The 24662-nt window shown below is 39.4% G+C and overlaps 2 protein-coding genes across 3 annotated transcripts in view; one reads left to right on the top strand and one right to left on the bottom strand.

Annotated features, from left to right (window-relative positions):
• Window positions 1-20173, bottom strand: part of LOC139797480 (uncharacterized) — a 52857-nt gene extending 32684 nt beyond the window's left edge. The window contains exon 1 of the mRNA XM_071746737.1: window positions 20044-20173. The gene's annotated coding sequence lies outside the window, so the exon portion shown is untranslated. The remainder of the gene's footprint in view (window positions 1-20043) is intronic.
• Window positions 1-24662, top strand: part of RALB (RAS like proto-oncogene B) — a 45553-nt gene that overhangs the window by 2121 nt on the left and 18770 nt on the right. Inside the window, exon 1 of one of the 2 annotated variants that reach the window (XM_071746740.1) lies at window positions 19604-19744. The exons of the other annotated variant lie outside the window; for it this stretch is intronic. The gene's annotated coding sequence lies outside the window, so the exon portion shown is untranslated. Of the gene's footprint in view, window positions 1-19603; window positions 19745-24662 lie in introns of those variants that run through there. 2 annotated transcript variants of the gene reach the window in all.

Here is a 24662-nt window from a genome sequence, read left to right as displayed (position 1 = left end):
CAACTCTGCTCTTATAATCTATATGTGTTTAATGATAAATTTTCCATCACCTTACATTGAAGAAATGTTAGGTGTGCAGCAAATATTTAATTAATCTCACAAAGAACTTGTGAGGTAGGTTCCTTCATTTTACAGGTGAGACAGAGTGAGACAGTTAAATTAAGTGACCTGCTTAATATCACACAGTGAGTCAGTGTTAATGCTGAAAATAGTGTTTATGTCTTGTGGTTCCTTGTCTTGTGTTTTAATCATCAAACCAGACTTAATTTTAAAGTTGAAGGAACTCCTTACATGATTTAAATAATTGTTCTCTATTTAATGTTGGAGTATTATGTTTTAATCAAGTAAGCAGCTGAAATACTTTCAAAAGTTTTCCTTGCTTAGGACTTTTTTAGTCTTTCTTGTTCAGCTATTACTTCAGATATCAGCTGAATATATTTAGTTTACAGTAATCCTGAACTTTAAAACATACATGCAAACAGATCTCCACAAAAAACTAAAGAGCATGTTTAAAACTATTTCCTTCCAATGTAGCAACACTTTTTCATACTCTAGACAGCAGTTCCACTTAATAATACCCATAGCTTTAATTAATGGAGAAATGGTGAAGTTATTGCCCCACAGAAGGCAAAAGATAAACTGCTTGTTACGCTGTCATGAGTACATGAAAATGTAGCCTGAAGCACAAAAGAGCAGTTGCAACTTAAGAAATATCTGCTTAGAAGTGCAGTTTTGAACTGTATGCTGTGTCACCTCTGTATAAATTGCTACATAAAGAGGTGTGATCCTTGAAAAGATGTTTAAATTATTAGTAACAGTGTTCAGGTAATAGTATGCTCCAGCAGCTTTATAGCTTTTCTGAGTACAGTCCACGTATTTGTTTATGCTGATGGGACATACATAATTTTTTCCTAATCCTTACCATCTTACCTGTTTGCTAGTGTTATTCAGTATAGGAAAGAATAAATGGCCCTGAAATTATGTAGGCTTGGGAGAGGGAATTAAAAAAATAGTATTACTGTGGTTTGCTCCCATTAAACCTGGGCATAGGCACAGCTGTCTGTTACACAGCCTTATACAATGTTTTGTATTATGTAGTATTTTTGGTCTGTGAGAGACAAGCAGCATAAGGCTGTGGTCAGGTCCAAGATTTTTATAAAGATGTGCCTATGTAAGGAATAGGACATTGCTATGTAAGCAGCCTTCCAATTAAATTGCAATTGAACAACAAAATACCTTAAAAATTCAACAGTTTCATTGCTGAATGCAAATAAAGCCTCTAGGTGATACAGTTAGTAAGTAAGCACTTGCATGCTGTATTTATGGAAACAACTCAAAAGTAATTTAATTTGTTGTACTTGTAAAGAAGAGAATCACATCTTACCTGCTGATCTGGGGGCTAGGTTCCAGCTAACAAGCCAAGGCAAGGTGTTCCAAGAAGGCTATTCTGTTTTCTCTCTGGGGTCAATACTTCTCATTTACCATGTTGTTTTTATTTTGTGTTTATCTTCTCTTTAAAAAGTTAGCTGTGAGCATACTTTACACTTTACCACTAGGGCTCTGTCATTAGTGATCAACAGTCCAATATTGGTCAGAGTCCTGCTTCATCTTGGCCTTCAGTTTTCTCTAGAGACTGAGGTGGTTTTGTCACAGACTACACAAAAGGGCCTGAGGCCAAGTGTTGAGAAGTTTGCAAGACAGCACTGTCTCTGGACCCATCTGTCAGGGTTCAGACATGCTGCCTCTCAAAGGGGTTTTTGTAAACCAGGCAGGAGTTGTCCTGTACAGAGTGGCCAAAGAAGACAATTCTGTGACTTTCATAGACTTTGAAACCAAGCCCATGAAAGCAATGCAAATAATTGAAAATTCTTCTGTGACTCTTTACTTGCGTAGCTTTTTATCCCTAGTTCCTATTATTAACCCATCAAATGCAAGGCTAATAATGCTTGAGAAGCTGAATATTTGGATCAAGCATCAGGTAATATTTGTGAAAAACAGGGCTTGAAAATATAATGTGCCTAGGTGTTCTCTTCCAGCTGGGGAGTAGAAAGAAAGCTTTGTGATCTGTGTGTCTTGATCCAAACCAGTAGAAATGAAATACGTGAGCATTCAGTTCATGTGCAGGGAATTAATTTCAGCAATGATTTACCTAAGATATCTGAAGAATGAGGCAGCTTGAGGAAATCAGAAATTGTTAATAATACTAATTCTGATATCTGAATGAGAATGGAAGATGCATAATACAGTAGTGCATTTGAGAAGAACTCTGACAAAATACGGGCCTTGAATTTTGTATATATAGAGAGTTTTATATATACATATATATATATATATGAATTACTCCTTTCACCTATTACTGAAGAGAATAGGAAACAAGCCAGCCTTTATGCTTAAGTAGTCATCATGCTATTTTACATAATAACTTTATTTAAGATCCTACTTTCAGTGAAAACCTCCATGTGTCCTGCCTACTTCAGTAATCTCATTACTAGTCACTGTTCTTTAAAAGCTCTGTTGAAGCCTTGTTGTGTTGATCCAGCACAGAAAGAAAGCATTTTAGGAATGTCAGTTCTTCAAGCAGTGGGGATTATGGGCATGGTAACAGTGCATGTTTGTGAAAGATAAATGCTATCTGCCTTCATTCCCCATGTGATCAGTAGGTAGAGCCATAGTGACACTCTGAAGAGTTAATGTAATTAATATATTATTATGTAAATTTGGTTCATAGAAAAAAAAAAACAAAACAATATTTGTAGTAATATGGTGCTTATATGTTAGAGACAGAAATTAAAACAGAAAAGAAAGTGAAAAGAAATGCATAATGAGGGAGTTGGCCAGTTTAGTTCCATTATGCAAGCAGAGTGAAATGTACAAAGGTAAGGAATGCCCCAATTAACAAAAGAATTCCAATATCAGTTACCTTAAATTATATTAATTATATTATATTATATTAATTACAAAAAAGTGGAGTTAGCAATGCAGATAAGGTACATTTTTTCCAGCATTCCTTTTTATGTATTAATTATGGCACTGCAAAGATACAAAAATCTTGGATCGTGCAGCTTGCAAAATACCACCAGCTTATTTCTTGCTGGAACCGGGTACCACAAGGCAAGTACAAGCTGAAACAGTAAATATGGGGAAGGACTTCTCTGTTCAATAAAACAAGCAGTTTTTGCTCAAACTAGTTTTGCTTGAGGAATTAATTTGTGGTTCTTTCAGTGCTAACAGCTGAGGAAGGTAGCTCTGGGCCAGATTGTAATGTTCACTCCTTGCTCTAATGGGCGGATGTGTTTAATTAACCATTGATTCTGTGGAAGCAGACATTCTGGCAAACTATAGGAATGCAAAAGGAGGGAAATCTAAACAGCAGTGAACCTAGGCTCGTTCTACATATTTAGTATAGGTAAAGAATGTTAATGTAGACCAATACTCTTTCCTAGGGAGATAGGTTTGTATAAGCAACTTCTGTAAAAGAAACTTCACATGGTTCCCCCTGTAGAGCTTCCCCACATTAATGTCCCAAGACCTAAGGAACCAAGCTATGGTTCCATACCCTTGGGCCTCTTGTCTCTCATGTCTGATTAAAGCCTGGGCACAGCTCTTCAACTGAAGGTCCCAAAAGCATGTATTCAAGGTGGAAATAATCTGCTTAGTATCTCTTCCTGAGAGCTAAACCTGATGGCCTTGCTGCCTGTTACATGGCCAGCAGTTACCTCTCCAGATCTTGGACAGACCCTTCCCAAAGCTTCCTGTAAAATGCAGATCTTCAGGTTTATAGCTAATTCTTCAGAAGGCATATGGCAAGTCAAATGCAAGCTGATACTGTTTGTATAGCATTACTGCTTTTCACTTGAAAAACTAAAGGACTGTAGAATACAATTCATACAAATATCGTGAACTTCCTGGCCACATTGTCTCTTGGCCATAATCTTTCACTAAAAAATCATGAACTTTGTGTGAGTGTTTTGAAAGCATGAAAATTAGAGCTTATCTTCTCTGACCTTCATCAGCCCCATGTCACAATAGCATCATTGTTTCCTATCTCCTCCCCTTAGTAAGCAGAACCCTCCATTCCTCACTTCCTTTCCAGCCCAAACCTTTCCATGTGACAGACTTTTTTAAGCTCTGCTTTGTCATCTGGTTTTGCTGTGATCTAAATGCCAACCTCCTTCTGTCCTCCTTGTCTCAGTCTCAGACAGCCAAGACCCTGTTTTTAACCAAAAGGCACCTTTTAAACTTGAATGATGGACATTCCTTCTGCTCTTGTAGCCTTACAGATAAGATGCATTCCCAACTGACAGAAATATTTAGGTTACAGCATTTTTCTTACTAAAACCACACTGTAGAAACACAGTATAAATCACAGTATAAACCACAGTCTGTGGTGCAGAACCCTTTCCTACATAATACTGTGCAGCCATCTCCACATTGCCACAGCATATAGAACTACTGTTAAGGCTGCAGATAAATATTCATTCCCAATCCCAGGCTTTGCCCACTGAGTTTCTGTTCCACTATGGAGAGTTGTGGCAACAAATGGGGTAACCAAGGAAAATAAAACCGGCTACAGTTGTCAGGATTATGAATTTAATATAATTATTCACCTTGTTTACACTGGTCTCTTGTTTGTTTCTACTAAGGACTGGTGACTCCAAAAGCCATAAACTGTGTGTTAAGTTCTTGGGTGATGACAGTTTCCTTTTTAATGTTGCCCAGTGTCTGAGTTTATTGAGATAGGAATGTGCAGGTCTGCTGTGAGCAGAGAGTGTCCTATTGCTCTGAGGGCAGAGTAAGAGTCTATGCCTGGATACAGGTGGTGATTTCCTAAAGCCCTTAGCATTGGCCAAACTCACAGCACAATCAGTGGATGTAGTCAGGCTGACACATGTTACCTTCTGAAATTCTTTACCATGCAGCTCACTGGCCAAATCTGCTCTGCAGGATATTCTGTCTGGCCCGAAACACCTTTTCTAAGGAAATTTCAAGGAGTAAACTGCTGCCTTATCCCAAAGAGAATGAATGGAGGGAGGATGCTTCTTACCTGTGCTTCTGAAAGCTGGGCAAGAATAGCACCCTGATGCAGACAAATTGCTGCTGTATTTCTGTCTAAATGAGCTGCTGTTGGTTGTCAGTGGCCTGTCCTTAAACTGGTATCTGACTCATGAAGCCTCAGGGGCTTGACTATCCCATTAATACACTTAATGTTGTGGTAGGTACCACTCACAGAGAAGGAATGTATTTCTTTGTATTTGTGTTCTTTGTATTTGTGTCTCTCTTTTCTTCGGCCATCTGCATGTGATGCATGACTCAATTTCCATGCACAGTTGTTGGAATTATGATTTTCTTGTAATTAAGGAAATAATTTCAGTAATTGTGATTTCTGTATGCATACAAGGGTACAGGATCTCTGAGGTTAATCTTGCAGGCTTTTTATTCAAGGGAATATGTTCAGCAGGTTCTGGGTCCTATCTTCCTTCAGGACAGGAAGCATAGATGGGAACTGGCAAGAAGTTGCTGTCCTTGGAGCTGATAGCAAAGCTCATTTGCTAGTGGGAAGAGGCACCATTCTGAGCTAATGTGAAGATTAAAAGCCAATGGAAAGAATTACAGTATCAGCTTAATTTTAACATCATCTAAGTATAAATTATCAAAAATCAAATCTCTCACTTAAATACAAGTTGAAACAATTACTTTATCTTCAGGGAGACTCTCTAAGTAATTGAGATGGATTGAAATCTCAGCTGAAACTTCTGCTTGAAGAAAAGTGCTACTGGATGTGTAGCTTGGTTTCAATAACTAACTGGCAGCTAGTTCCAATACAGGGGAAAGGTACATTAACTTTCAATCAAGCAAAGGGGGTACTTCTCCTGATTTTGATAGATGGCAGTTAATTACATTTTTCCTCTTTGGAACACGTATACATTTCTTTCTTTTGTTAGCATGCCTGATAATAGAAGGGAATTTTTCTGAGGGTAGCCTTGGAACAAAACTGCAGCTCCAGGCGCTCTGTAAGAAGCCAAATACAAGGGAAGGGTGGAGTGAAGTTGCTATTTGATAACAGCAATAGTCTACAAGAAAGTTTCCTTATCTCTCTTCAATACTTGTTTTTCAGAAAGTAACTGATGAAAAGGCAGGAGCTATTCTTCTCTGCTGTAAATTCTTTTATGATAAGCCTTTTTGGAAGAAATCACAATGCTATCTTAATTCAAATCCTTCCTAAGATACATTTCTTCCATAAAGTGTTTCTATGCTAATCCACTAGGCGTTGCTATTTACATCTTTAAAGGAAAAAAGTATTTAACCTGGACTGATTGTAGATCAAGAATTACTAACTGTATGCATGTCCCATAGAAAAGTGTGCTCCATAGAAAGAATCTATTGTCTCCTGGCAGTAGTTCTTTCTCTTGTTTTTATTTCTTAGTGTTGATTGTAATCTCTATAGGGAAGGGGTGTTTGTCTTTATGCACCTTTAACGCATCATCTATGTCTGTAACTTTATGCAAATTAGTGAAGATCAAGAAGGAAAAAAGAAGTAATATTACAATACAAATTATCTGTGCCTTGAATTCCACTCTGTCATCCCAACGTAAATCCAGATTTGGTTTTGAAGTCACTTGGGGGGAATATGACACAGAGCAGACTGAAGGGGGGGAAAAGGCCACCAATGCTGCATCTAATAGATTCATTCCTGTTATCTTATACTACACAAACATTAAATAACCCATCTTCTCTCCAGGACATGATGACTCTATGCTACTTTGTGCTATAGGCTGTTAATACAACACAGAAATGCACATCTACTGTTTGTATAAAAAAGTGGTTTCCAAACAGGAATTATTATAGCTAGTGAGGTCACAATAGTTTCAAACAAGGTCACAAGCTACATTAAATTCAATTTGATCACACATTTATGCTAATATTTGGGGTTGCATTGAAGTCTTGCTCTACAATAGCAATTATTTGCATTAAAAAAATTAAGGAACTACTGTGTTTTAGACTTTAAAAGACTGGGTGGAGACATTATTTCCTCTGAGTCATCAGTGGGAAAAGTCCCTTATTACAGGGGTGAATCATGTGAACACAAGAGATACAACTGAAAAAAAAATCGCTACAACTTTGAGCATATTAAAATCTTCTGGTAAAGCATATTTCAAGCCCAAAGGTATCAAGACCATTGATTTCTGAAATTGTATGTAATCTATATGTTCAAAATACTATGTTGCTATAATAATTATCGTAACAAAGTTAGTTATAGATCAGTTCTTCACAACCAAAATACACTCACTGCTAGGTAAAACATGGGATTTATTTATGCATACAACAGATGAGAAGAAAGAAATCAGGTTATTACATCTCAGAAATGACTGGACCCCCTTGTTTTTTAGCAGTGTGTGCATATGTGTGCTGGAATCTGGCAAGGAAGCCCTGCCAGTAATGGCATGGGATATGTTAGAGGCAGCAAGCTGAGAGCTGGGAAGGAAGGCAATGTTTCCTGATACTCATTAGGAAGCTCAGAGGAAGGAGAACATCCTGCCTAGTCATGCTGTATCAGCTAGACAGTCCCTGTTAACACAGCAAATCCTTTAACTATCTATGTTTAAAGAGAATGATATTCATATTGGGTTAGGAAAGAGAAGCCATGATTTTGTACATGTGCAAAGCACCCACTGAACTTTATTCTCCTATACTGTGACTTCTCAATTTGCACAAGGGAGCTTTAAAATTGAGTACATTAGGATTTACCTGTCTTTGTTTTGTCTCCCTTAATCAAGCACACTTGGTTAATTTTCACTTTTTTATTCTAGGCCTCAACTTAAATATTTAGACAGTTTCCCTCTAAAATCCTGAGCTGAGAACTTTCATTCTTACAGATGCACAGCTACTGAGTACCATTTGCTCAATTGTAATTTCAACTACATTTAGTGTGACTAAATAGCAGAGTTTAAAAAACTTTAAAAAATTGAAAAAAACCAACACCTTAAACAGAGTTAAAAAACTCTGTCTTTATACAGAGAACTGCCACATCCCCCAAGCCAAGGCAATTAGATTCTGACCTGGAAAAGGACATGAGTGTTCAGTCTCTCATGCTCTACAAGTCCTTTGATTCTTGTCTAGAATTTGCCAGTTCCAAGAGCAGTTTCTATAATATTAATATTTTCAAAAAACAACCACTGTTAAACACATGGTCTATTGTTTTAGCTGGTTTTGAGTGGATTCAGTTGTCTGACAGAATCTAGGCAAATTGACACAAAAGGTAGCTGAAATGACAGATTTAAAGCTGTCATCCTCAGGGGGCAATCCACATGGAAGTTACTATCAGCAACATTAAATGGGAAAAACACTTTAAAAATCTTTGTTAAATAATATAAATTGAAATTTGTATATGCTCAAGCCAATGTAAATAACAAACCATACAAACCAGATAAAAACCAAAACACACACAAAAAACCCCAGCAGATACCTTATAAAGGAAAAACAAAGAAGAATGCTGATGTTAAGCTAAACTCTAATGTGTTAGGCTGTTTCATTACATTTACTGTTACCATTTATCAAGGACTTTCAAGCCAAGGTCTGATAGTTCTTCCCTTTGTGTTTATAACTCTGACTGTTACAGTTTTAACTCTCACTCTTAGCTAAACTTTCTCTCCTAAAACTTTTCTAGCCCACATTATTTCTGCTCAGATTTGAATCAGCAAAGCAGAACATTTCCTGTCCTTGGGGGATGAATCTACACTGGATATTAGGAGCCAGTGTCAGCACTAACAGGATGCAGATCAGGAAGCTACACATTTTATTAACAGGAACCAGAATAAGAATGGCAAAGTTCTGGCAGAATTAGAATGAAATGTTTGTACAAGGAACAGAATAAGAACTGAAACAAACAAAGAAAAATATATAACCAAACTAGTTTGGTAGATTTGGAAATTGTCAGGAGCTTATTAGAAAAAGCTTAAACTCAAAACCTAGGATTACAATGAAAGCTAGAGCTGCCTAACTAACTTGAGCTATGTCTCTGGCATGCTGAAAAAGACTTTGATGAATTGAGAGTACAAATGAGTTATGTACTGGAGCCACGTGCCATTGACACTCAGCTGACAAATGAACGGTCAAAAGTCTGAAACACAACAAAAATGGAGCTAGAATTAATGTTGGTCAATAAGAATAAAAATTGACTTGAGTTCTCCTGCTGGAACACAAGGAATGCTTCTTGGGGAGCCACAAGTGCACATGGACCAAAACACAAAGCATATGTAGTTCTGTGGATCTAAAATAATACCAGTGGTAGCCACAAGTGTGGTGCCATCTAATGTACCATTTCTCTGTCTGCTGTTCAGTACTGCCTAGTTTAGACTTGGATGTTTTCATCTCTCTTCCAGCAGCTACTCAGGAGACTCCTCACATTCCAAACTTCTGATAGATCAACAAGCATGGTTGTTGGAAAATTGCTAGATTAAGTAGGAATGAACATAGAAAAAAAATCTGACAGACATTGGTCAGCTTTACAGGCTGGGCTTCCTGTTAGTTATGATTGAGTGAAGTCTTTAACAGAGATAGGTGGGCATGGTCTTCCACTAACTGTCCAGAAAAGCATAAAAAGCTTTATTTCTTCCACAGCCAAAAATAACATATATTTAGCTTGAGAGATACGGAAACCATAATTTTGTAAAATTAAATTTCATAGCCTTTTTCATTACCAATTTGTGAGTGACCTCGAGATCTATAAAATCATGCAGTGTCTTCCTTTATGACAGCTGCACATTTATGACTAGTAACTTGGTTAAGGGAACAGCCCTTTCATTATAAGCTTCTAAAAGGGAGGAGGTGAAAATTGCTGATGAAATTGATGCCCTAGGTGCAGCAACCAAGGACAAAACATGGCAATCACACCTACTTGTTTTTACAGTTGCACATTTTGGGAATTGTCAGGAAAGATTACTTTTGATTTATACCTATTTCTGAGAAGCAAGACCTGATAATTACCAGGTAGTTCACCCGTGTCATGCAATAGCTATGCCATAAGCAAATAGTTAAATTACAAGACAGAGTCTACTTGTGTGTGGAGTCACCCCATGAAAATGGTTATAAACCAAGCTGGAAAGCTCTGGGGATGTGTGTGTTTCCTACAGACCTTGAATAAATCCTGTTGTCTGTTAACTAGAATATAAATGCATGTATCCAAAGTAGCTTGAGGGCCTCAGGAATCATATTAGAATTATATCTATATTTTAATGCACATAATAAGTTCCTCTAAAACAGGTCAGAGTTCTAGATGAACCTTTTATTTCTGTTTGCAAAATAGTGCCCCATCACAGGATTTGAATTTTTTTCATGCTGCAGTCTTCACTTCCTATTTTTTAACTGTCAAGAACTAAGAAATAAAATTGCCATGAAGATACACAGAATCCTAACAACAGGAAAGCTTAGTAATTGCTTAGTGTACACTATGGCTTAGTGTACTGAAAATATCTGTAAGAGTCGCAGCTATCTGTGGGCAAGGAATTCTAGAAATAATTATATAGATAAGATCATTTTTAGCCAATTATTAAAGATGAGCCTTGAAGTTTAAGGAAAATTGAACTCCATAGCCAGCCTCTGTACCTCAGCACTGCAGCCCTTTCTACCATGATCCAGAGTATATTTAGAAATGGAAGCTTAGACCTATATCCATCAATATCAAACAACAAGCCAATAAATTGTAAATCAGCTAAGTGGAAAAGGAACTGAGTTTTACCATCTTTTCCTCAATGGAAAGCTTCCCAAGTTATCCCCAGAAAACTCTTGGAGAGATTTAAGAAAAGCCACAAGGAAACTGTTGCTGAGCCTTCAGTGCTGAGAAGTCAAAGGAGCCCAGCTGATCCAAACAAAGGATTCTTTACATGCTAATCAAAAGAGAGATTCAGCAGGTGGCCACATTGCTTAGGCTCTGTGAAAAGAAACTGAAATGCCAGAATTACATTGAGCTGAATCTAGCTGGGACGTGACATGACTATTGCATTTTCTGTTTGACAGGATGGGTATCTTCAGCCACAACAGCTAAGTCCATAGCATTTTTGTTTTCCAAAGAGCATGAAAGAATGCTGTTTCGTGGAAGGAAGTGGCAGCTGCCACAAGGACTATAATAATATCTCAGACCTGCTATATGTAAGTGTCTTTTCTAAATTTAGGAGGAAGTAATTTGTTGTGGCTTAAAGCAACTGCTAAGAAAAAATAAATTGCAAAACATTTTTTAATCTTCCATTTACTTTGCTTGTTCCCAGCTATGTACCTGCCTCTTACCTCTTCTAAGTGTGTTACATCCTAAATGAGCTACAGGTGTTAAATGGAAGAGCTAAGATCACCAACATTACCATCACTCCCTTAGAACAGAAGCAGCCTTTGGCAAAAGGACTGGGAAGACCTCCAGGAAAGTAGCATCTTATGCCATTACAGTAAGATTCTGTAACACTCTTAGATCTCTTCTCTGAATGTAATCTATTCAAGCCAACAAGTTCAGTAGAAAGCTGATAGGAAATGACTTAGGACAAGGATATCTTGTAAATTCTGCCCTTCTCCATAAAATGAAAGAGAGAAGAAAGGAAGGAGAGAATAGCAGTCTTTCCTTTCAAATCACAGGAAGATTTGTATGCAAAGTCTGAGGAGATACAGGCTCTAGCAAACATGTAGTGAACTAGACATTAGCTTCCTACTCTTCTGTAAGATTTCAGTACAAATCACCTCAGGAAAATACCCCAAATAGCCACTAAAGACTCTTATACCAGCCAAGGGATATACTTAGTCCTTGCTGAAGCTGATCTATTTTGGTTGGAATACAATTCACTAAACCAGAGACACTACAAGCAGGAGTGATATATCTTATCTAAAAGATACAGCACACAGTAAACATAAACACTAACATGCTCTCATAAAGATGTCACAATTTATATTGACTATACTGGTGGCATCCATGCCTCTACTGTTCTAGATTTCATGGGTCTGTATTATCTGCTTGGCATTGCCCATCTATTTCTGTGAACCAGGCACAGTATAAATGACCAGTGCTAGTTTTAAACCTTACAACTAACTTGCAGTGAAACATGTAGCAGTTTAAGCTTGAGATTTGCAGACTAAAGTCTTCCATTGATCTTTAGAAAGAAAAAAATAATTTTTTCCCTTATGCTGTGTACTTGCACATACCACTTGTCATCTGCAGGAACCATTTCTTGAAGGGAATTTACTTCTTTTTTTCTATTAATCTCAAATAGGGATTATCACAATGCTTCAATATGGAGTTGATTTTCACACTATACAAACTGTCCTGACCTAACTGATCGGTTTTCATCCTTTCTCTCATTCCAATAATGTAATTGTTTATATCCAAAGCTAAAGGCACAGAGAAAATAATCAATGACATTGAAAACAGCATGAAAAAAAAAATCACCATAAAATCCAGTGCACAGAGACACCAGTGTCTCAGATGGTGCTGCTTGTTATCAGATCACTATTTTCTGGGCTAATTCTTCATTTTCTGTTCTGAAAGATTCCACGTTAATTTTGATGCAGTGTGCTTTGCTCCTAGAGAACTGAAAGACTGAATAAGGGGCCATCTTCTGCATTATCTGACCATTTCTGTATCAATTTAAATCTGTATCAATTACCATTTAGCATTTTGAAGATGTTTTCAAAAATAGCAATCTGTACAGAAGAAAGCAGGTAGGGGAAAAGCAAGCCTTGTGTGTCTTATGACCTGGTTGTTCTGCTGGTTAAAATGTTAGAGCACTATGGCATAGCAAAAGGGAAGCCTTAAAAAAGAGTTAAAAGGGAATATGGTTATGTGAGCCACATGAAACCAGTTATTTTTCTGCTACTGAAAGTCTGATCATAAAAAATTAAGCTAAAGGTCTGTTGTTGCCCTCCAACAACACCCACTTTGAGGATAAAATTTATGCCTGTAATTTTGAAAAGTCAAAGTTTGATTTGTTGTTCTCTGAAAGGTTGTGCAACGCTTCTTACTAAAGATCTCAAAGTTACACAAAGGTGGTTTGTATGATAAAAGGCAGTCATAGTTCTGAAAGACTCTCAGAAGATATAAACAAAGTTTGGGATTATTATTTACTGTAATTTTTTTTTTTCACTCTGTCTAGATGGAACTTCTTAATTTGCATTAGGGGTACATGGCAGTAGTACAGGTACAGATCTGAATTATGTCATATATACATATTCTGCTCTATGATAATATTAAATCAAGTAAAAAAGATTTGAGAAAGCCAAGATATAACACTATTCAGTAAACTGTAGTTAATAAAAAAATGTCCAAAAAAGCCATTATTTGGCCATTCTGCTTTAGGGCAGAAAATCCATAACACAGCTTTCAAGATGTTAAAACATCCCTGTAATGAAAGGAAAAAGACAAGTCTGAATTAAAGCAAATGTTTACTGCTGTCCAGCAAACAGTTCATTTTAGGCTGCAAATATCAGAGGGATTTAAGATTTCAGTCACTTATTTTGAGAAGATTAGTTTATGTTGAAGGGCTTGTAAATACCTAACACAGTTCTCTGTGCTGCAAAACAGTGTAGCTCCAATGAAATTTGGGAAGCAACATAATTTCTGGCCCTTAAGCATGGTTTTAGTTGTGTCTAATCACAATGGCTTCAACTTTTAAATTATATATGGACATATACATATGTATGCAGATGTATGTTGCATATACACATCTACTCAAAGGTTCTTGTCTGCTTTTATTGAACCATTGCTCACTCATATTATCCACAGTATCAGAAATCTCAACTCAGAACTTTCTGGCTCTTGAAATTATTTCATTTTATTTGAATTCAGTGCGTTATGATTTTCCAGAAATAAATCATAATGAAATCATAGAACTTGGGGGTTGAAGAGAAGTCTGGGCTCTGGGCTTGCAGTGCCCTGATGGAGCTCCATACTCATAATCTGGTCTCTTGTTGCCTGAGAACCCCCACAAACCAGTACTGCTCCTCCCAAGCTTCTTCATGGAAAAAAAAAAAATAAAAGAGGAGAGGCTTTTTGTAGACTGTGTTAGGTTATCAACCACAAGGAACTTGCCTTTGCTAAAGAAGAACACTGTGTAAACTAACATAAGAACATTCAGCTCAATAGTGAAAATTTTCTCAAATGCAGTAATATGATTATGTGACTATATTGTGCTCTTAGCAAGCTCTGTAATGGAGAATAAAGTAATGTCATAACAATAGGATCCTTACATTAGCATCTTTGTAGACCCACAAACTTACTCATAAACTTCAGTAGTGGAGTAAGGTCCTAAAATTTTAATTTCCTACTTTACTCACTTTTTGAGGCATTCACATCTGGGTTGAAAAACATCAAGTAATGAACAACGAAGCCTTAAATTGTGGAAGTTTAGTGAGTAAAGAATCTGTAGCAAAGTGCAGCTGAAGAGGAATTTTGGAAGACAAAATTTGTAGCCATTTGTTTCACCATCCAAACCACTTCATATAGTGCTTGGATGTTCCATTCAAGTTCACATTCTGACCTTCTTTAATTCAGATTTGCCAGCCTGATAGTGCCAGATTATGTTATAGGTGCAAGGAAAGTCTGATATTTTTAGCCACAGAAAGTTAATACTAGAAGGTGTGCCATTGATGAATATGTAAAATACTATAATAACAATAATTAACTTCATTTTAAAAATCAGGTCCCAAGATCCCTCTTACAAGTTTTGAGGTGCTCGGGAAAAAAACATCCTCTATTGTTGCATGAACAGGAAAGGAGCATCAAAGCTTCCAAATGTTTGCAATAGATGTGATTAAACATTGAAAAGAGAGAACTGCATTGATAATAGTGAAGATAACGGACTAAATATGACAGGCACTTTTGGCATAAGAATATGTTTGCATTAAAAATGCTCTTTAAATTTGCAGAACATGCTAACCTCATTCTAAGGTACACCAGCTTAATTAGAGATTGTAGACAGAATTAGGTACTGAAAATTATATCATTTTAATTGACAAATCTTCTTTCTGAAGTATTGGTCCTATCCTGCTAGAATGCTGGTTGCTATTGAAGATAGTAATTTTCATTATTAATTTAATATGTCACTGATTTCCTCTGGAAAAATGTGTTTTAAAATAAGGGACACAAGATCTGTTAGATAACCCCTCAGCCAGTGGTGGATGTGATAATCCAAGGGACTGAATCAAAAGATCCCCTAAAGTTCACAAAATTCCCTTCTTGCCTGTAGCACTTGGGCTAGGTTTGGTGAGCCACAACCCATCCTAATAGGAATGGGTCTACTACCATCTTTTCCATTTGATTCTTTATATACATTTCCTCAATTTCCTTTGTCAAAGAAAAAAAAAACTAAACAAAAAAACCCAAAAACCCCTGAATAGATCTATATATCTGGGATTTATCCCAGAGTATCCCATCACTAGTTTCCAGAACTAATTTCAGCTAACTCTGGTTTCAGACAACCATCTTTCTAGAATATATTTCTACTTATAAAATAGAACTGCTCAGAAGGGAATTATAAGTCCTAATCTTTGCAAAGAAAAAAAAATTGTTGCTCATCAGCCCACCACACTTAATGTTCTTCTGTTGTTCATGACTCTAGCAGTGACATAGCACTCTATGCCATGTCATGTTCTTAGTGAGCAAGAAACTAAATGCATGAATCAAAACCACTATCCCTATCTCTAAGAATTTTCAGTTTAAGGCATATTCTGGCATGATAAACTAACAGCTGGAGAGAATTTTTTCCATCTCTACTGAAATCTTACTTGTTTAGAAAGTGATTGTTCATTGTCTGCAAAGCACTTAGAATAAATGAAATGCAATATAAATGGCAATGAAAAGGATTTTCTCCCCTAAATTGTTCTATAGAATTTTTCTTCTTAAAGTACTGAAGCAAAAATATATCTGCAACACCTATGGTAACCATGGAGATCAGACCAGGCAACCTGCATAATGATTCAAAATGTGGCATCAGACAAATGTTCTTTGTCATGATTAGGTCACTACAAAGAAGCAGGTTTCCCCTAAACAGTTTGCAGAAGCAAGACAGATGTGGTTAATTACTCAACCCTCTTTTTTGCAAGGGGGGGAAGGGAAAGTGTCAGCTCTGTGGCATGGGCAGCAGACTAATACAGTGTTTGGTTAGAAGAGACCAGGCTTCCCACATTCTTGATAGTTTCCTCATAGATATGATTTCCTGAAAATGTTTATCTTCTATGAGTCCCACCATGTTGCCAGCACAACTTGAAGGATGGTCATGGGGACACATAGTTTCAGAATAAGTAGGAAACAGTTCTAATTAATTTGATTTTTTTTTTTTTTCCCTAGGACTACATACAAAATGTACAAATGTTCAAAATCTGCCTTAAAAACAGTCCATACACAATGCCAGAAATACTAAGATTTGAGTAATTTCAGTGCTAGCTATAAAACAGCATTCCTTCACATTTGGCAATGTTTCTTTCTCTGCATGGATGGCATCGAATAGTAAATAGCTTTCCGTCTGCCAGCTTCTAATGCAGGATGAATATTGATGTTCTTAATTTATTACATCCTATAACACTTAGGGGAAGAATTACTGGAATTGAGACATTTCTGAAAAAAGAAAGTAAGTTTTCCACCTAAGGGGTTAACTTATTTCTGGTGTTTTGCAGTTTGAGTTAAGGAGGAGAAACATGATGATGCAAGAATTATGCCAATTATGTTTACTTGCAAACAAGGTAGAAAACTTGTTTTCCTTCAAGATGAAATTCTGAACATACCTCCTTTTTATGCAGTCCCGAGGTATTCAGCTGTTTGTCAGAGCCACACACCTACTTTTTCTGCTTCTATAACTACTTTTTTCCAATTCCTGGCATTTTTTGCCAAGCCTGAAATTGAAGATTATAGTAAATCTCTTTCCAATTCCTCCTCCTCCTTTATTTTATTTTGTTTTGGCAATAGGCCACTGTTTCACCTATCACTTTTATAAAGCTGGATTGCCTTTTTTTTTTTTTTTTCTCATTTAAGTGTCAGGCCTTTTTTATGCTCTCCAGTTTTAAAATACCATTTCACCCAGCCATCAATGGATAGAGGTAGAAAGTAATTAATTCTTTCCCTTTCTTTTCTGGAGGAGGCTACAGAGACACCCAACATGAAAGTAGAAGTTAACACAACTACGTAGCCTATTACTTCTGTCCCAGATGATCTGAACACCCAGAAATCAGTAGTACCAATGACTTCCATTGTTCCCCAAAGTGAAAGTTATCATGTATGGTGATGTTTTTCTAGAAGGAAGAATTTTACCAAAGATATTCACTCCAACCTCAGTGTGTGGAATTTAAATAGGTCAACATTTAAAGCTAGAAAAAAATAACCAAGTTAAAGAAGCAAGACGATGCTGTTTTATTTTCTAACTGGCAAGTTAGCTATGTCTGACTGCGTGATGGTAATATTAGAACTGGACAGAAAGAATTTGGATCTAGAACTGATAAAGATTTGAAGAGAAAAATGCAGTAAATATAGCAATAGCTATTTTTTTTCCCTGAGCAGTTAAAATTACTCTGTGCTGCACACACGACAGGATTGCAGTACAATGATTTAATAAAACACAGCTCTCAACACTTATGAGGAGAAACAGGGACATTTCCGTTCTTTTGCCTTCTGTTATCAAAATTATTAACTTCTGCAGTCATTAGTAGAATCTGCATGACAATACCAATTGTGTACTCAAGAGCCCTTCCTAATTTCTTTTGGGTCAAAACAGCCTACAGGGTTTACAAGCTCACCCTCCCAGTGGGGCTCTCCACCAGGCTCTTGGGGGACATAAATGTTACATCAACTCCCCACAGGCTCCTTGTCCTCACAAACAAGCAGTAGCAGGTGGACAGCCTTTTCCTGCTGCTCTTTGGCTGCTCTCTTAGCAGGACTGGATGCTTCTCAGCAGCCCAAACACACCTCATAGAATCATAGAATTGTTTGGGGTAAGACCTTTAAGATCAAGTCCAACTGCTAACCCAGCGTGCTGCAAAATCCACCACTAAACCAGGTCGTCAGGCACCACATCTACACATCTTCCAAATGCCTCCAGAGATGGTGACTTCACCATTTCGCTGGGCAGCCCACAGAAACACAGAATGTTAGGGGTTGGAAGGGACCTCAAGAGATCATTGAGTCCAACCTCTTGCCAGGCAGGATCTCCTGGTGTAGGTCACACAGGAACGTGTCCAGGTGGGTTTGAATGTCTCCAGGAAAGGAGACTCCACAGCCTCTCTGGGCAGCCTGTGCCAGTGCTCTGTCACCCTCACAGTGAAAAAGCTTTTTCTTATATTTATGCTGAACCTTCTATGCTCCTGCTTGCACCCATTACCCCTAGTCCTATGATGGGACAGCACTGACACGTTCCAGTGCCTGACAACCCCTTCAGTGAAGAAATTTTTCCTAATATTCAACCTAAACCTCCCCTGGTGCCACTTGAGGCTGTTTCCTTTTATTTTGATATTTATTACTAGGGAGAAGAGACCAACACCAATTTCCTTTCAGGGTGTTGTAGAGAACAAGGTCCCCCTTTGAGCCTCCTTTTCTCCAGGCTATACAACCCCACTTCCCTCAGCTGCTGCTCATAAAACTCGTGCTCTAGACCCTTCACCAGCTTGGTTGCCCTTCTCTGGCCACACTCCAGCCCCTCAATGTCTCTCTTGCAGTGAGGGGCCCAGATCTGAACCCAGGATTCAAGGTGTGGCCCCTCCAGTGCTGAGTACAGGAGGACGATCACCTCCCTGCTTCTGCTGGCCACCTTATTGCTGATACAAGCCAGGATGCTGTTGGCCTTCTTGGCCACCTTGTCACACCTGTGGCTCACATCTCGCTGGCTGCTGACCAACATGAGAAGAGGTGGCTCAGGGGAGACCTCATCACTCTCTACAACTCCCTGAAAGGAGGTTGTAGCCAAGTGGGGGTTGGTCTCTTTTCCCAGACGACTTTCAGCAAGACAAGAGGGCATGGTCTCAAGTTGTGCCAGGGGAAGTTTAGGTTAGATATTAGAAATAATTTCTTTACAGAGAGGGTGATCAAGCATTGGAATGGGCTGCCCAGTGAAGTGGTGAACTCTCCGTCCTTGGAGATATTTAAAAAAAGACTGGATGTGGCACTCAGTGCCATGGTCTAGCAACCGCAGCGGTGGGTAAAGGGTTGGACTTGATCTCTGAGGTCCCTTCCAACCCAGCCAATTCTATGATTCTAAAAAAAAAAGACACCCCCGGGTCCTTTCCCACCGGACAGTTTTCCAGCCGCCCTTCCCTGTAACATTGCTTGGGGTTGCTGTGACCCAAGTGCAGGACCCGGCACTTAGCCTTGTTGAACCTCATGCGATTGGCCTCGGTCCCTCGATCCAGCCTGTCTAGATCGCAGAACCACCGAGCTTTCCCTCCCTTCGCTACCAGAGCTCTGCATCGCCCGGAACCACAGAACACACTCGGCGGCACCGAACCCCGCACCGCCCGCCCCCCCACAACCCCCATCCTCGCGTCCCTCCCCACCTCAGACCCAACCGCCCCTCGCTGGCCACGCCCCCCACCCCTCCCATTGGCCGGGGAGGGCCACGTGACCATGGGGCGGGCGCGTGCCCGCGGGGAGCCGGGCCCGGAGCCGACGAGGACGGAAGTGCGCGGCGGGGGCGCGCGGGCGGCGGCACCCCAATGAGCGGGCGGGGGGCGGCGGGTAAAGCGGGGCCGGGAGCCGGGCGGGAGCCGCAGCGCGGAGCTGGGTCTTAGTTCCCAGGTGAGTGGAGGGAATGGAAGGGGGAGGAGGGTGCCTGCCTGGCAGCCACCCCTGGGCTTCCCCCTTGGGGTTGTGTGGGGCTCGGCTGTCCCGGCCCCGTTCACTCGGTGAGGGGAGGCGGCAGTCGGCGGGTCCCGGCCGCAACCTGAGTGGGCCTGAGGCTACCGGCCGGGGAGTAGGGCTGAGCCCCCGAGTTCCTGAGCTTCCCTTTCTGTGGAAAGGGAAGGGAGGTGTCAGCCGCGGGTGCGGGGCAGCCCCCTTCCTGCCGGGTGTGCGGGGAGCCCGGCGGCAGTTCCTACCTCGGGACGCGGCTTCTCGGCCCGGAAAGCTTTTGAGGGTGAGGAGGCGAAGCGGTACCCCGTGTGTAGCCTGGGTCCTTGGGCCTGCGTGGGGGCCCGGGAGGGAAGTGCAGTTCGGCTGCGCCGCAGCCCCCCCTTCCCCCGCTCCCCCCCCCCGGTGCGTCCCGGTGGCGCTGGGGCTGAGGTGGAGTCATGGGGGTTGGGTGGGTGCTGGGAGTGTATCTACAAGTGTGGCTCGGGGAGGGAAAGGGCGAGGAGAAGCTGGCCTGGAGTCTTAGTTTCTCTAGTGAATTCCTTCTGTGCAGGCTTCTCTGCTTCCCTTTGGCTGCCCTGGGATAGGTGACAACGTTTCAGATGTGCGAGCTAAATGAAGGGTTTGAGATCCCATCGGTTTCAGCTGAATCAGAAGTTTCTGAATGATCTTGCTTTATCTGGCTAGATTTTTTCCTCTGTGCTGCTGTTTATTCTCCCTCTGGTCTTATCGGTGTAGATCTTGGAGGAGGAGAAAGGTGGTGCCTGAGTGTGACCTTACCTGGAGAAGGACAGGGAGAGCAATTGTAAGAGAAAGCAGCTCAGTCATGCTTCCTGAGCAGCCGCTGGAGGCCTAACTCGGTCTGTCTGCTGGCGTCCTGTTGAATCCATTCTGATCCTAGACCAGAAGGCTTAGTTTTAGTTGCCCCCGGGTATTTTCATGGGGTAAAGGGAGAAGGGAGACTGCACCTGCACTAGGATCAGCCTTGCCTTTTTCAGGGTTTAAGCCTGTAGTTGGGATAGCTTCTTGAACTCTCCAAATGCTACTTCTGTATTTCTGAAATCTGTATTTCTGAAATCTGTATTTCTGAAATCTGTATTTCTGAAATCTGTATTTCTGAAATCTGTATTTCTGAAATCTGTATTTCTGAAATCTGTATTTCTGAAATCTGTATTTCTGAAATCTGCATTCCTCTTGTGAGGGAGAGGGAAGTTGCCTGTCTGCTCAAGGGCATCCCCAGAGCAATGATTTCCAGGAAAACCCGTCTTTTTTTGGGATGGGTTGAACTATCCCCCTGTTACCCCCATCCTCTCCAGCTGAAGTTATCAAAGCTGAGAAAAGGAACTAACAACTGGGAACCACACTTGTGGTTCTTGCTAATAATTTGCTTGAAGGCTGAAAATAACTTTATTGTAGAGAATTTAATAGCAGCAGCTCAATCTTCCTTGGCAATTGCATCTTTACAGCTGAATGACTTATAGCAGACTTGTAAAAATTGATTTATCTTCTGCTTTAATTACTTCTGGCCCCTGTACACTGAACTTGACTATGTTCTATTTAAGGAATAGAAAAGCTTTTAGTCTACCCCTGTAAATAAGTTCTGTATTAGATTTTTACTAGCAAATTGTTGTATTAGGACAACTAGATTCTCTTTTGCATGCCTGGAGAAAAGTGAGGGTGGCCTATTTTCTCTGGTGTTATATGTATATATATATATATATATATATATACACACACTGCAGGGGAACATCTAATTTAAAGATTTAGCTGGAATACTTTAGAAAAAGTCACCACTGAAAGCTTAATTTGACCAGACAATACCCTTTCTTGTTCACCCTTTAAAACTCTCACACTTGTCTCCAGTTGTCAGTGCAGGGGTACTGTATCTCTGGATAGAAGAGCACTTGAGACACTTTGATCAAATCAAGGCAGTAGTGATGGGACACTGCTGAGACAGCTCAGATGTGTACCCTGAAATCTTGGATGATGTATAGATTCAGCAATCCAATGCCTCTTTCAGGCTTTGAGTTCTTTCAGATGCAGCTTAACCCTTTAAGCTCCAACTGTTATTTGACCAGATGCTGGGTAAAATGGCTTGCTGTTCTGAGACATGCTGGGGTCCAGGCTTCACAAGCAACAGAACTGTCCTGTGAACAGACCAGCAGTGGCCAAGTGATGTAGCAGAGTGTCAAGATGTGAAAATGTTTCATAGTTTGTTCTTGTCCTGTTGCTTTGTAAACTCTCTTCACTTTACATGCAGTAGATACTTGCACTTTACCTTGGTAATTTCTTATTAACAAGATTCAAATGCCATGTGACTGGCTACTGATTAAGTGAATTGCTTTCTGTTACACAGATGAATTAATTTGAATTAATGGCCTCTCTTAGCAGAGGTACTGGAGGAGCCTGTTTCTCCTGACAGCTGTGCAGGCAATAAGTACTCACGGGAATGCAAGTGCATAATTGTATCAAGATAGGCAAACAGGTTAGCCTAAGGTTAGTAGGTGTCTTGTGCCTGGAGAAAACAACTTGGGATGGGAGTAGTGAACTCTGGAAGTTTGGGTGAAAGGCATGGATGGGGAGGCTACAGAAGTAGATAAAGATGAGTCTCCTGCTTGGTGCTTTTCACACTCCACGTGCATAACTTTATCTTTTGCTTGATTGACTTATGAAAAGTGTTGGTCCTGAATATCAACCAAACTAGACAGCGACTTTAGTCTCAAACTTCCTGTTTTGACTTGGAAGTACTATTCTGCTGATAAAAGCCTTCAGTTCTTTAGGTTTTCTCTTCTCCTCTGCCCTCTGCATCCGTGTCTTTAGAAACTGTTCTGCACCACTGTCAAGCTTGTTACTCTTGTGTGGCATGGCAAGGCCTGCAAACATGGCTGCTTCACTCTCCTAGTGGTAATAATCAATTTTGTGGCTTTGTTCTATGAGACAATTCATACCTGACTCTTGATAAGAGACTATGGAGCAGATATTTAAAAAGTGGTTGTTAAGAGCTGCCAGTAGTTTTGTTGATAGCTCCTTTTAGCCTGTAAGACAGGACTAAACAACTTTCATCTCTGCCTGCCCTAGAAATATCAAGAAATCTTGTCATGTAAGCAAGAGAAATCTAAGTAACTTGCATTTTGTCTCTTCATGTTCTTCCAAATACTGCTTTAATGGTAATAGTAGAGGATCTGTTTTATCTCTTGTGCTTGAGATGTGGAAATGTGTTTTTTTTTAAGACCTGTCAAAATAAGAGTCATGAGGTTGTGTAATGTGAGTGCTATTTAGGCTCCTGTGTAGGTAACTATTTGAATCTTTCTAATGACAAAGTTCTTGCTTAAAGCAGTTGCTTTTTTATGGCATCTTGAGCCCATGGCCTTCCTAATCCTTCCTGAAGTGGTTGATAAAGGATAAATAATAATTACTAATAATATAATAATGGTTAATTACAGGAATGTGACTCAATAGAAATGCATTCCTGACTAGGAGTCTTTGCAGGATCACAAGTCAAAGACTTAAAAAATGGTCCTGGGATTATAAGCATTTGTTAGTTTTAATCCTGTCAGTTGTTACTTTGTGAATTACTGTTGCTGTCAGTGGATGTGATTAATATGAAATATTTCAGGCAACTAGAAGTGCAATGAAACTGGAGTTTTTAATAAGCTTTTCTTAAATTCAATCTGAAGTCAAAGTGAAGAACTGGAAAGCTGAGAACTTGCTGGGTTAAGCAGGTGTTATGATTTCTTTGTTTAGCTCTGTGTATATCTTCACCTCTAGTGAGGAAGAGCCTTCTTCAGAAGAGTACTAGAGAACTAGATTTAACTGTGCCCACAGCTGGGACTTAGTTCATGTAGATGGCCTTGTTAAAGAATGTTTAATTTAGTCTTAATATTGATGGTAGTGCATTTTTTGTGAGCTAGGGTCTTAAATCACAGGTTAAAAAAAATCCTACCTTACAGATAAGATTTAAGATTTTTATAAACTACTGTGTTACAGGATTATATTGAAAACGTGACAAAGCACTTCAAAAGTTTGTCAGAACTACCTTGCTTTTTAAAAGGAGTTGGCTTATAAGGTTAGTTTGCTCCTTCTCATCAGGGCACTGTCTTGGGCACCACACGAGTCAAGTTTTTTAGATAAAGTTGACTCAGCTTTCCAGAAAATAAGTTGTTTCACTCACTGGGGAAGCTGCTTCCTGATTAGAATGAACTAATTCTGAAGTATGTATTGATCTCTGATACAGCCTTTCCACTGAACTGCTGTGGAGGTGAGGAACTCCTTTCCATTATGGTATTCTTCTGCTATTTAGTGTTCTTGGCTTACTGTGAGATCCCACTTTGTGTAGGTAAGAAATTTTCTTTAGTGTAGTCACCAAGAAGTCTCACTGCCTTTGAAGGCAGCCCTCTGCTTTTTATCTACCATATCATACAACAGACTAGCCAAGCAACTTAAGGAAATCATCTTTCAAAGGACAGGAAGACTTGCTCGAAACAGTACAATTTCTCATTCTACTTTCTTACTTTTAAAACACATTTTAGGAAGCCATTTAATTTTTTAACAATGCTGCAAGCTTGTTGAGAATTTACTTTTAAATTTGTCTTAAGGCAAACTGAATTTGAAGTAGGTGTTAATGGGTTTAATCTGTTTTGAAGCTATAATGGAAGGAAAGCAATTCAAGTAGGCTGTCTGGTAATGTTACTGTACCTCTTTGCTTGATTGGTTTTACAAACAGATGAAGATAGTGGTCTTAATTCAATTTCCTGAAGTATTCATAACAGTCTTCTAATAGTATCTATCATTTGAGCATGCCTTCTATTATACTCTGGTAAATAAGTATTAGTTAGGGTTTCTAATTAAGTGTTAGTCAAGAAGGGCT

This window comes from Heliangelus exortis, chromosome 6 (genome assembly GCF_036169615.1).
Source record: "Heliangelus exortis chromosome 6, bHelExo1.hap1, whole genome shotgun sequence".
Classification (NCBI taxonomy): Eukaryota; Metazoa; Chordata; class Aves; order Apodiformes; family Trochilidae; genus Heliangelus; species Heliangelus exortis.
This window is presented reverse-complemented; position numbering and strand designations above follow the sequence as displayed.